The sequence below is a fragment of the Phaenicophaeus curvirostris genome, chromosome 9 (genome assembly GCF_032191515.1).
Source record: "Phaenicophaeus curvirostris isolate KB17595 chromosome 9, BPBGC_Pcur_1.0, whole genome shotgun sequence".
NCBI lineage: Eukaryota > Metazoa > Chordata > Aves > Cuculiformes > Cuculidae > Phaenicophaeus > Phaenicophaeus curvirostris.
The window spans coordinates 4,185,986-4,199,827 of NC_091400.1; positions in this window are offsets into that span (position 1 = coordinate 4,185,986).

Genomic DNA, 13,842 nt, shown 5'->3' on the forward strand with positions numbered 1-13,842 from the left:
TGAGGAACAGCACAGAATTGCAGTCTTACACTAGCAATGACTAGGTAGTCATCATTTTTAAAAACAATGTCACAAAAGCTATTTCGATGCTGTCACTCTTAAGAATAATTAGTTTCCATCAAAGCAACAGATTATCTGTTCATGTTGTCCACTGGGTCATTACAATGGGCAACCAATACAGATAAATGGTATCTAATCTTTTCTGCTCTTCTATTGGACTGATTGATGGTTATAACATCTCCGATATTATAAGGCAGAAAAATTATGCTGACATTTAGAAGCAAAAGCACAGAAAGATAAAACTAAGTACAAAGCACATCCAACACCACAAAAAAAAAGGAAAAGAAAAAAAAAAGAAAAAGAAAAAAAGAAACAGCCAAAGACAAATAGAACAGAAAAACAAATGACAATTAAGCCAAAAGAGAATTACAGAGGGGACTTTGTGGGTGGCAAGGATCTCAATTAATTACAGAACATGAAGGGAAACCCAGGCGTTTCCATGAGATGTTATTAAAGGACATATTAACTGAGCTTTCTTTACATGTTGTGCCTTAGAAGAAGACAAAAGGATTTCCCTGGTATTGATTTGTTCCTGGAATTGGTCGACTTTAAGACATGAAGAATAACATAATGAGAGGTGGCTGGGTAGCAAACAAGAAAGAACAAATTGCTGCCACTGACACTCACATTTGTGAGCTTCCATATATTATTGGCTTTGTCAATTTAGCATTTGTTCATATTGCTTGTCAGAAACCATTAAACCACAAAACGTGCCCTAAACTAAAAACAGCAAGCCTATCAGTTATTCATTTACTGTAGAAATAATCAACATTTTCAGCTGCCCTGCTCAGAAGCATTAGCAATATTAACTAGCTGGTTGGATTTGCAGAATTCCTGTGAGGTTCTAAATGACTTGAACTGCTCCCAAGCAGGAGAAAAATACCCAGTTTTTTTGGAGGAGCAATCTTTTTGCCCTAGCGTTGAAGGTATCTGTCCCACGTTTATTGCCTCGCCCTCTGCTGCATTCATTCTGTAGCCATCGCAGGATGCCCTTACAGTTATGACTCTTCAAGCAGTTCTGCATAGCAGTAACTCTTTGACTACAAAAAGATTTTCTGCTACAATTAATATATCCACAACACACAAAACCTCTTCAATATGTAGATCCACAATCAGATAGCTACCTTCAAAATTAAACTATGAATTATATTATTTTCATTCTATGGCATTTAGCTTTTTGATTTATCAGAAACTGTCCTTGGGTTTTGCCTCTGAAATTCTGCGTATCAGCTGATTTTGCCATTTCTCTGAGACTCATACCATAGAAAGTCTCAGGTAACAGAATACTTCAGTATGCAAACATCATTTGGAACAATAGCTTAGAAGACATCAAGAGCAACAGTAGTTTCTCCACTACACCAATGTTCAGAGATTAATGTCTGGCTAAAGAACTGTCTTTACATTTGCTGTCACTGATATCTTTTAAGTTTTCACTCTTAGACTCATTCACCAGATTAATGCTTGTGGGAAGGATAAATCACAGGGCTACCCTCACTACATTTATAATTTCTTCCCAGAATGAAATACTTTCTCCATCTTGTAAGAATATAAGGCCTCAAAATAGTTCCTCAAAAAAGCAAAATGCCAGAACCTTGACACACTTTCTGAATGAAAAAAAAAAAAATACAAAATTTCCATCACTCCATTTGTAATATTCCGTTAATTTCTAAACAAAAAAAAGACAACATCTTTGCTGTTCCATTTTTACTTCACATTCACTCTGGAATTGAAATATTTTTTTGAACACCACAGATAAATTTTTTGTCTTGTAAAATAGGTTGTTGTAGACCCAGAACATAAAAAGATATTCATTAAGAGTGAGGAATTTATTCAAATCAACCTATCACATAGCTTCTATTTCACCTGGTTTGGTTTTGAAAGGGAAATATTTTAGTTAAAACTTCATAACTGGCTCTTCTAATTATGTATTCAGATTTTTTTCAACAATTGTAGATGTTGCTCATGTGGCCTATATAAGTCTGAGGAGCAATTACACTATATATAACACTTGAAGTCATGATATTTAAATTATTAACCTATGAATGTCAGGTTAATGCAGGTACTTACAACTAAATAGCATGATACAATGTAAATCTTCTGAATAAATTGCAAGAGTATATGTGCAACTTCCAAACCCTGTGTTTCAAATCTATCTTAAGTTATAATTGTGTGATAACTTGAAAACAGAATCCTCTGTTGTTTAAGTCAATGTGGTGATACAGACCTTTACAGTGAGCCTTTTTATTTCATTTCTTCCACTGTATTCCAAGGCATAAGGATCCACTACAGTCAGTTTTGTTTTATTTTAAGTGGAAATTTTCCTACCCAGTCTTTGACAGAGAAGAAAGTAAAACGTTATTTCTCCAGCTGCAATTACCAATGATTTGGCAATAACTTTTTTTTACTGTAAAGAATTTGGTACTGGTAGTAATTTATAAAAGGCAAGAATCAAAACTGAAGTTCCAGAGCTTCTGTTAAATTACAATAAAAGTCATCCTCCAAAATTTTGATTCTACTTTCTTAGATATTTTTCCTCAATCTATTTTATAACTTTGGGGTTGGGCTAACTGCAATTGAGCTGGATAAAATAGGTTAGTGTTTTACCTAATCAGTAGAAAACATTTAAGTTTATCCTACTTCTTCAAAGCAAACGCAAACCCAAATCTGCTCAGAAATTTGGAGCTAATCTGGGAAGTTAATGGAAGCACCTTTCAAAAAAAAAAAAAAGAAAGCAAAAAAATTGAAGCAGCACTGGCTTGAAGGGATTGTGCCTCTGAAGAAAGACATTATCTTCTGATTCTTTGATCTCTTCTTTTCTCAGTGGAACTCCCTACATATGTAACCTGAGATTTTTTTATTCCTGCAGCCAAGCAGACCTATGCACTAGATCTTGTGCAAAATCCTATTTTTTTTCCCTGCCTGTTCAAGTAAATGGGGTAATATAATTTCAAGTCTGAGTATTAGCTCTTCTGTCAATGGCTCAGATTATAATACTTAAGTTTCTTCAATATGCCCTCTATTTTTAGAAAATAATGGAATCTGAATAAAACGATGAAACTTTCCACAAATGAAGACCCAAATACAACATAGATTAAGTCAATCAAAATCCTGCAAGATTTTTAAAACATTTTGCTTTGATTTTTTAAAATCAATTTAGATTTTTAAGTAAAAAGTCAGTTGGAGTAAAAATATAACTTTTAAATTAAGAAGTGCCCAAAGAATCATTTCCGTAGTTTCAAAGCTTTTCTGTATTTTTTAAAACAAATACTGTGTTAAAAGTCTTACTTTCTGAAAAGAAAGCTAAACCAGCTTTGACTTCATACTCTCATTTTCTAGGGAAAAAGGTTGAAATGATATTGACTTCCTCTACTAGCGAACCGTGGGACCTTTAACTCTGTAATAGTTACTGGGCAGGAAGATAATCCTCTCCTCAGGCTCTGTGACTGTGCAATTGTGCAAATTAAGGGGGATCTACTTTTCTCTATCCTTGTCATATATAAGTTTCAAGAGATGATAGTGCTCTGATGTTACATACGATACGGCTGAGTGAATGAATGTAAAGTAGGAGGATAAGAAACTGCTTTATCTAGTTTTTTCTTCCCTTCTGTTGTCTGTTTATGCTGTGACATTTTCTTGTTTTAGCTCTCTTCTGCTTCTTTGGAAATTAAATGAGATCCAATATCTCAGAGACTACTGGCACTTATGGATTAGTGAGACTAACATAAAAGCAATTAGCTAGAGTAAAAAAAAAAAAAGAAACTAATTGCCTGAACTTGATTTAAAAAGAAAAAAAAAACTACAACAAAAATTTACAGCAAAAGTGAGGATTGATAAGAATGTCAGGCCTGAAAAAATCAAGATGAGATGGTGCAGGCAAAGCATCTCTCTTGAATTACAGGAAGAAGAAGAATGGATGAAGGGATGGTGGGGCTGTAACAACGCTGAAAGAACGTCAGCTTCATGTATTCAGCCTCACCAGCTATCTGCCAGCTGGCACCAACTTTTTTCTAAACATATCCAGGATACTCAGAACAAGATGTTAAAAAGCAATGTATTGTACTCGGTCTATACCAGGGAACCACAGACATACTCCACCTGGATGCCAGAACAGTGAAGTCTCGTGTGTTGTACATGGGAAGATTATATTTGGAAACCGATTCTGACAACTACATTGCTTTTGAGTTGTTGACTGCCTGAACTCAACTTATAACAGTTTGAACAAGAATGAATCTATTTAAATCTCACAAAAAGGAAAGGAGTATTTGCAGTGTGACGTCCCTTTGCCAGCGTCTATCCATGTTTCTCACATAAGTACATCGATGGTGAAATTTGAGATATTAAGAGAGAAAATAACTAAAAGTGTAGGTACATACTCTCCTATGCAAGTTGTTAAACTGATCTGCAGCTTGTGTTCTGCTTTCTGAAGAGCTCTGTTGAAATCTGATGTGTGATTGATTTTTATTATATAATTTCAGTTTTAATCTAACATGTACTCAGGATGCACTCTACTCTGCTTTGTTCAAGCTTAGAAAGTCATTTTGCAGTTTTATCTAAACAAGTACAAAGAAGCAACTTTTTAAAGTACATCAGGACAAAAGCACAAAAAGCTCCTCTTTTCTTTTTTTCTTTTCCTGTGTTTTTGGATCTCTAAATCTAAAGTCACCAGTAAACCATGTAAAACTCTCTAACCTGATCACAGACTCCTGACTGTTAAGAAAATATTCTGTAGCAAATTATAGGCAAAACTTTGCTTCTCTGAATCCTGTGAGATGGTAAGCAAAACAGCGCTACCTGAGCTGCACTTTTGATGACTGCATGCCTGGGAAAGTCAAAGATGCAAGGGCAGCAGACTTCACAAGTCTCAGCCTTGTTCCCTGGCAGAGCTGATGAAAGACAACACAGTGCATTTGTGTGTGAGTAGCCCTGCAGTGGATCATCTAGCCAGTCTTACCCACAGGCTCAGGAAGCACTAGATTCCTATCATCTAGGTTTTCAGGTTAGAATACAAAATACAGACAGAGGAAGACTACCAAGAGGCATACAGACTGTCTAATTTTAAGCATCTGACTTAAACGCCATAAATTGTACTCTGAGGGCATCTTTCTTCGACTGAATATGCAGAGAATTTGTCTGTCTAGGCTCAAATCTAGGATACAAGAGGTGCATGTGTGTTACCCAGAGTACCCCTAAAGAAAGACAAGATCTCACTTACAATTGTTAGCGGCTTGCACAGGCAAAGTCACATCATCTTTTCTTCTTTGGACTCAGCCAGGACAAGGGGCCACAGCCAGCGCTGCCGTGGCCAAGCAGGCAGGGTACAAGGACTACAGAGCATGGGGAAAAAGGGATTAGCAGCCCATCCTTCTTCTTCCCTCCTTAAAAGTACCAGCTGTGGGTCCTTCGTATAAAGACCTTTAAAGGTCCAGATTTCTCTCCAGGCCAAATACTTCAAAAGCAGATAGATGCTCAGAGTGCCCAGGTGCTCTGAAATACATTCAGAGTGAATACCTGCAGCAGGTGGTATGGATATTGTAACCTGTAAAGATTTCTTTCACCTGTCAGAGTAGTGCAAAACCTGCAATAACTTCAGCAATCCCAGCACATCAGACTGTAAAGCAGACGGTTCAGGCACAGAGTCCCCTGTACCCCCTTGTTCCAGCTTTCTACAGGCTGCAACTGGGCAGAGGGCGTAAAGAACCAGTTCTGTGATTTTCTTCTAACTCTGTGAACAACCAGCTCTCTCGAGATCACCCTTCCTGCCTTCAGCTAGCACTGAATGTACTGCCATTTGCAAAAGGTCAAACTAGATTCACCTGTGATTAATTCAACAAGTAGTTTGATTTTCACATTTACTGCCACACTTCAAAGCAAGAACTAAGAACACGCCGTAAACATAACTCTTACCCTCAAACTGAGTCCATAACTTATGGTTATAGAAAAAAATTAAGTTCCTTGTTTGAAACCAGATGCATTTTCAAGAGCTCTTCTACCTGATCTTGTGCCCACACACTTCAGAGGTATCTGCGTGTTATATGCTGAAAATAGCTTACATGTTCCAGTCATAGAGGGAAGAGGTCCTCAGCTCTGAACTAAAAGACACTAAGCAAAACTTGACTTTTCAGCTATGAAAGATATAAATATTTCTGAGATAGGACACTAAGTGCTGGACTGTAAGAGCAACATGAGGCAAAAGGCTGATTCATTAGTAATCTAAATTTACATAAGATGTGCCTGACCATACCTACACCTAGAAATTTTTGAGGAACATATACATTTTGATTTAAAGTGGCCTGTTTGAAAGGAAAGATGGTTTTGATCAATCTTTCTAAGCTTAAAAAAAGCTTTCAAAAGGACTGCTAAACCAGAGAGTGTGGACATGCAAACAGCTGAGGAACTTCTCCTGGCCAACCAAAAGCAATTCAGGGAAGCAAGTGCTCCAATCAAGATAGACGTGAGAAAAAAAAATTGACATTATTTATTATGTGTATTTTCTATTACGTTGTGACAATTTTCTTCATTGAACAAAACTGCTATCCTTGCAAGCAGAAGTATGAGCCATGTAGTCTTCTACCCTAGCAATTCTTGTGTGGGTAAGAGACCTGTGTTTTTTACCTGGGACTCTAGAAGAATTAGAACAATGGCAATATAAGACAGTAACGAGATTTTTTTTCCAGGAAAATGAAAATATTTTAATACTGAGTTAGTAGATCTTAGGACTTTTGAAAAAGTTTTGTTGTTCTAGGGTTAGCAGAGACAGAGGAACTAGAACAGCTTCATGTGCAGAAGCAAAATGTTTCACAAATTGCCAGTTGGCCACAGACATGGCACTAGGCAGTATTCCAAAGCGAGATCTGTATCCTTGCATTTCAACAACTAAAATCCTACCCACTTAGTAAATCTTAACATGGCAGAAGTCATTAAGTTCCTCAGAAGTCATTAGTGTTCCCCAAGTAGATGCTGTAAGGGCTTTCTTAGTAATTATTTCTGCACTGCTATCACTGGAACTTCACAGACACAAGACACAATCACCATATGTAACACATTAGTTAAAACAAGCTATAACATGTTCAAGTACAATCTACACAGAAAAGACAAAAGGCTATATCAAAACATTTCATCATTGCTTCCCCCAAGTAACAATATAATTCGCTATGTCCCAGAGCGTGTTTGCAACAATACATCTACACAGAGAGCTAAGCCCACGCTCAATCTCAAACTTCTCTTCACACACCCTGCATAAAAGCCTTAAGTCTTAATTTACAGAGCTTGCTTTCTCGCCTGCTGGGAATACTGAAGCAAAATTCAGGACTGGGTCTCCTTGGTGTTCCATATCAGGGTAGACGAATGCAAAAAGGTAGCCAGACTTGAATCCCAAGCAGGAATTTCTGCTCATATTCTCTCATTTGAATATCAGTTCTAAAAGCAAATCCTACCTGAAAGAACAATTCTAACTCCCGTCCTCTTTTTCTAACTGACCCAGACTACTGCATTTCATTTGAGAGGTTCACCAGTTGAGTGGATTGCCTCCCTCTTTACATCCACTGACAGCTACTTTTTCTTCATCCACTTATTTCAAGTTGTGCAGAATGTCTAGTCAAACATCGATTTTATTGAAAGACAGGTAAAAGATACCAGAATTACAGACTGACATATACCGGGTTGTAATTGAAAGAGTCAATGGAAAATCTCACAATTAAATAAGAAAAATACTTAGGAAGAAGCAGAATTTGACAACAGTCATTTTTGTCAAAGCATCATATTTTAAGGAGTGGAAAAGACAACGTCCTTGGCACTGGGAAATTCTGTCCTTTCTGCCAAGATGGAATTGTAACTTTTCTATCCTACAACTGAAATTCTGCAGTCCTCTCTGCAGATCCATGCTGCTATCAGAGCCTGGACAGTTTTCAGAATCCTCCATGGGCACAGGATCAGTTCCAGCACAACGTTTTCATCACCATAATGACCACACAGACAGCTCCCTGCAAAAATCAGAGCATGATCTATGGCCAAAAGCACACTGAGGGTATTCACCCCAAATCTACCCAGTAGTGCCTCGGCTGCAGGAGAAGCCCAATGGAAGAGGAGGCTGCTACGGCTACGTGAAACCCCTTCTTTTATAACAGGGTATCCTCAAGCCCATGGAAACACATTTTGCGGTTCTGCAGTTGCTTCCCCTGTCCAGCAGCATCGACTTTCTTCCTATACACTGAGGAAGAACAAGCAGCATGTCTCAGAACTTTTGAAGGTGCCTCAGTTTTGTGGAAAGGCAAAAGAAAGGCAGGTCTATGGTATCTGCAAAGCTGACTTCCTCCAGTTGTCCCATATATAGGAAAGAAACAGACAGAACTGCAAATTTCCTTCTATGTGACTTCGATTACACAGACAAGAGACGGTTCATGCGACTTTTTGAACAGATAACATGAGCAAGAAGCAGCTCCAGATAAATGCGCACGTGTAGACAATAATGACATCCTTGCCCGCACCGTTTTCTGCAAAGAGAAATGAGCATTTGATCACATAGTCCAAATGAAAGTGTGTGACTACAAACAAAGCCAACATCTAGCCTGAGTTGCAACAAGGTGTTGAGCTCCACTCAGAAGAAGCTGGCCTCTCAGGTCTTACATGAAATTCTTAATTTAAGGAAAGCTTGCTCTTAGCAGTCAGGCTTGTACACATACAGCGACAGCAGAGCAGATCTTATGCTCGCAAACTAGTAACAGGTTTAAAACCCTGCAGTTTTTCCTGATGGAAGTCTGGGATTCTGTAATGGGTTGAACTGCTGTTAGGGAAAGATATCTACTGTTTTATAGTAATTTGAGTTTCAATGAAAGGCATTTTTCACTCTAGTCTCTTTAACAGTCCCTATACAAAATCCCACAGCTTGTCTTAAACCTGTTATTTACCAAAGTGAAAAGATTTCCAGGTATGAGGAAAATGCAATATTATCTGTTATAGATCAAAAAGTAATAATGCTTGTCATAGGATATGATTTTTTATTTTTCACATAAGTCTATATATCGTCTAGTATTGTTTCACCATTGTCTCATCATCAAGATTAACATTAAATCAAACAATGAATTATTCATGAGGTGCAAATAAATGGAATTAGCCTTTCTAGTGTTCACTCTGTAAATCACATCTTCTGGATAAATGCTTTTTTTCTTCTTTCTTTTTGTGTCTGAACGCTAGAAATAATGACCTGGCTTGCAGCCTTGCTAGATTAGCTCTTGTTAGGATGATATTTTTAGATGAACATAGGTCTCATCAACCAAGAGATGTCAGGTCTGCTATCACTCCTGTCAGCTTTCTAACTTCCAACATTTTCCCTCTCCATCCCTACACTCTACCATCACTCCTAGTAGCTATGGTACCTGGAGCTCAGATGATTTGTTGAGCTTGACTCATTATCTACTGTGTTGTAACAGCAGTTAGAAACTGAATGACATTCAATTAAAATGATATTAGCAGCTCAGGAGTGATTTTGTTTAATTTACTCCTACTCAGATGTAAAAACATTAGTGACTTTTTTAATTGGACCTCATAATGTCTAACTCCTACTCAAATGCAATGAAATTAAAGACTTTGGTGGCTAAATACCGCTTAATTTACTCCTACCCATCTATAATGACATTAAAGATGCTTTAGGGTAGATATTGTTTCCAATCATTTATATTCAAAGGAAATCTGAGCTTATAGGTACTCTTATTGAGCATATAATGAAATCATACAAGAAATGTATCTATACGGTAGGGGATAGTTGGTTACAAGTAATATTAAAAAGTAATCATTCATTTTTAATGCAAGGATATTAAAAAGTAATGTTGAACACATGAATTTGTGAAGTTATCCGTTCTTCACAGCCTCTTCAAGGACAAAATTCTTTCCTTTTATAATTCAGTGTGTTGTTTTACATGAAACATTTTTATTAAATTGCACATGGTTTTAAAATCTTTCCTAAGCAGTATTTACAAGATCAATCCGAGGCTGACTTGTGTCATAACAGGGGTAGGCAGCAAAGCTTACTTTTCAGGAATGGAGTTCACTCTGCTCTGTAAATGTAATACAGCTTAATGGATTCTTATAAAGTTCAAACATTTTAGAGGAGTATGTGGTTCTCTGTCACATTTACACTACATCACCTCCCTTTTACATATGATTTGTCTTAGACTGAGTTGGTACTGTGCGCTTCTACTGCCCCATGTTTTGTAACATTGGTAAGGCTAGACCATCAAACCCTTCATGCCTCTTTTCCTCTCATAAAAATTCCATTGTTTAGGCCCTTGGCATATGGCTCTCTTCTCCTTCCCAGCTTTAAAAAGCAAAATCACTATTAAAAATGCCTTTCTTCACTTAGATAAACTTCTAATTATTAAAATGAAAAGCATTTATACAATTTCACTTATGCTTGCCTTATGAAGACAAGCTGTGAAGATGACAGATTTGTTCTTGAGACGGCAGAACAAGATTTCTCCTTTAATCTTGTGCTCTCATCTAGTGTGGGGCTATGGAGATGTTCAGAAGGAAAGGCCTGTTCCAGGTAACTAGCATGAACTACCGCCAAGGGAAAGAAGAGATATTGCTCTTCTTCCCTCCCTGCGACACACAGCCAGCATCCCTGTCCTGCTCACTGATGAGCCAGTGGTTCAATGACTGTCTTTCACCCTGCTTTTCAAGTGATGCTGATACCATCTTCTTCCCATTCCAAATGAAATGTGGTCCCTTCAGCTCTTGAACAGCAAAGCCTGTTGGAAACTATGATATCTGATTCATTTTTTTATATTGAAGCATAAGCCAATGCATTACTTCTGGATTTCTTATGTTGCAAACTAGTTTAACATAATTTGTTAGTTTATAATAGTTACTTTATAATAACTTTAAGGTTTCATTGTAAAAAAAAAAACCTATTTTAATCCTGGAAAACCTTTGTGTGCAATTTTCTAATTAATTCCACTTAAATCCAGAATTTGGATATAGGTGGTTTTAGAATACTTTTTGCCTGAGCACGGGCTTGCAGGTGAAGCACTGGGAGCTTGAAACACCAAGGAGCTTCAACACTACTTTGAAGTATTCATAGCAACGTTAGTAACTATATAAGCACTTGGAGTTAAGCACTTGCTAACACAAACCCTTTCCTGTGTCTTCTGCTCTGACTTGCAGCCGGTCATTTGTCAGGTCACACAATAAAAGGGACAACTTTACTCAGCTGAAGCTGGACGTATATTCCCTCACGTGGTTCCTTTGGATACTGCACCCAGCTGAACTGCACTCTGGCCTCAGCAATAGCTTTACGCCACACCACCTCTCCTGCTCTATATTCTGAGCTGAAAGATGGGACTGCTCTAGGAATTTATGTGCCACCAAGTACAGACATTCAGGTGGAGAGTTGGAGACATGAGTTCATCGTGAGGGTTTGGGCTCACAGCATGAAATACAGTGAGACTGGCATAGGTGTCTTGCCACAGCAAGGCCAGAGCCTTCAATACTGTACACCCTACGTCTAAGGCAAACACATGCCAGTGTGGTGTCATGACTAAAAATTTCAGCAAGAGCTGGGAGAAACATTACAGGAGCCCTCTGGTGCCCTTCCTCATTTCCTAGCCCAGGAAGTGCCAAGTCTTTCCAATGAAACACTGAATTTGTGCCTTGATCCACCACAGAAGAGAGTGTCTGGTGCAAAATGGCATGAGGTTTAACAAGGCCAAGTGCCAGGTCCTGCACTTGGGGCACAACAACCCTGTGCAGCTACAGACTAGGAGAAGTCTGCCTAGAAAGCTGCCTGGAGGAGAGGGACCTGGGGGTGTTAGTTGACATCGACTGAACATGAGCCAGCAGTGGCCCAGGTGGCCAAGAAGGCCAATGGCATCTTGGCTTGTATCAGAAACGGCGTGACCAGCAGGTCCAGGGAGGTTATTCTCCCTCTGGACTCGACACTGGTGAGACCGCTCCTCGAATCCTGTGTTCAGTTCTGGGCCCCTCACCACAAGAAGGATGTTGAGGCTCTGGAGCGAGTCCAGAGAAAAGCAACGAAGCTGGTGAGGGGGCTGGAGAACAGGCCTTATGAGGAGCGGCTGAGAGAGCTGGGGGTGTTTAGCCTGGAGAAGAGGAGGCTGAGGAGAGACCTCATTGCTCTCTACAACTACCTGAAAGGAGGTTGTAGAGAGGAGGGTGCTGGCCTCTTCTCCCAAGTGACAGGGAACAGGACAAGAGGGAATGGCCTCAAGCTTCATCAGGGGAGGTTTAGGCTGGATATTAGGAAAAAATTTTTCACAGAAAGGGTCATTGGTCCCTGGCAGAGGCTGCCCAGGGAGGTGGTTGGTTCACCTTCCCAGGAGGTGTTTAAGGGACGGGTGGATGAGGTGCTAAGGGACATGGTTTAGTGTTTGATAGGAATGGTTGGACTCAATGATCCGGTGGGTCTCTTCCAACCTGGTTATTCTATGATTCTATAAATTCCTAGAGTGGTCCCATCTTGCAGCTAATAAGCTGTGTGTGCTACCATGTCCCGTGTTACAGCCACATATCTCTGTGCATCTGCACATTTATTTCAGGGCCACAGCTATGCCTGTTTTACCTTTGCTGACATGATTATCCAAAGCCTTTCAGGGTTGACATGTTGGGTACATATTGTAGTAGGAAAAAGAGGCACCCTAGATACAATAGAAGCTCTCAGAGTAACAACATTATTACTATGTATTCAGACACGGCTCAACTATAGACAGATAATCTTTACAATTCTATAAAATTAACCTGCCCCTGATATTTACTGTAGATAGGATTAGTGCAATTGTCTCCACTTAAAGTGGTCAACAGGGGGCACTGAGCATTTGAATTCCTACTGTCACTACAATTTTCTCTCCCTACTTTTTTCTGGCATCTCCTTCCCTAAAGAAGTCTCTGAATGAGCTGTTGTCAATGAGTGCAATGCAAGGGACAGGAAGAACAGTTACTGTATCGTGAGTAAACTGAACATCAATGGATAATATCTGCAATAGGGAACACCAATCAAACTCTATAGAAATGAAGATAAATGTGGAAAACAGTGATTAATTTATCAAATAGTGACATTCCAGGATCACCAATGTCTGAAACATATGCAAAAATATATACAAGGACTTCTAAATGGCTTCCATGTCTTGGACATTAAAGGAATCATTAGCAGAATGCAGTTCTAAACACAGTGCACATATAGCAAAAACGATTCAATATCATCAATTCAGGTGTGAAATGATAAATTTCAAGATATGTAGATCAGAGGGCTGGAGTACCTCTGCTGTGAGGACGGGCTGAGAGTTGGGGTTGTTCAGCCTGGAAAAGAGAAGGCTCCAGGGAATCCTTGTAGTGGCCTTCCAGTACCTGAAGGAGGCTACAAGAAAGCTGGAGAAGGAATTCTTATAAGGGCATGGCATGGTAGGATGAGGGGGGAACGGCTTTAAATTGAAGTGCGGAAGATTTAGATCAGACTCTTCATGATAAAGGTGGTGAGGCACAGGCACAAGCTGCCCAGGGAAGCTGTGGCTGCTCCATCCTTGGAGGTGTTCAAGGCCAGGTTGGATGGGCCTTGTGCAGCCTTGGTCTGGTAGGAGGTGTCCAACCCAACCATTCAATGATTCTAAGTACAATTTTTTCTGTACAGGAAGCCTCTAAGGCAGCAGTAGAGTAAAGCACAAAGTCTCAGTTTAAATTGTAGGTTTTTTGTGAACTCCCTCTGAACCCAGTAGTATTTTTGAAGTTAAGGATACTATGACCATGATGAAGTCCCTTAACGGACTGAGACTTAAATGC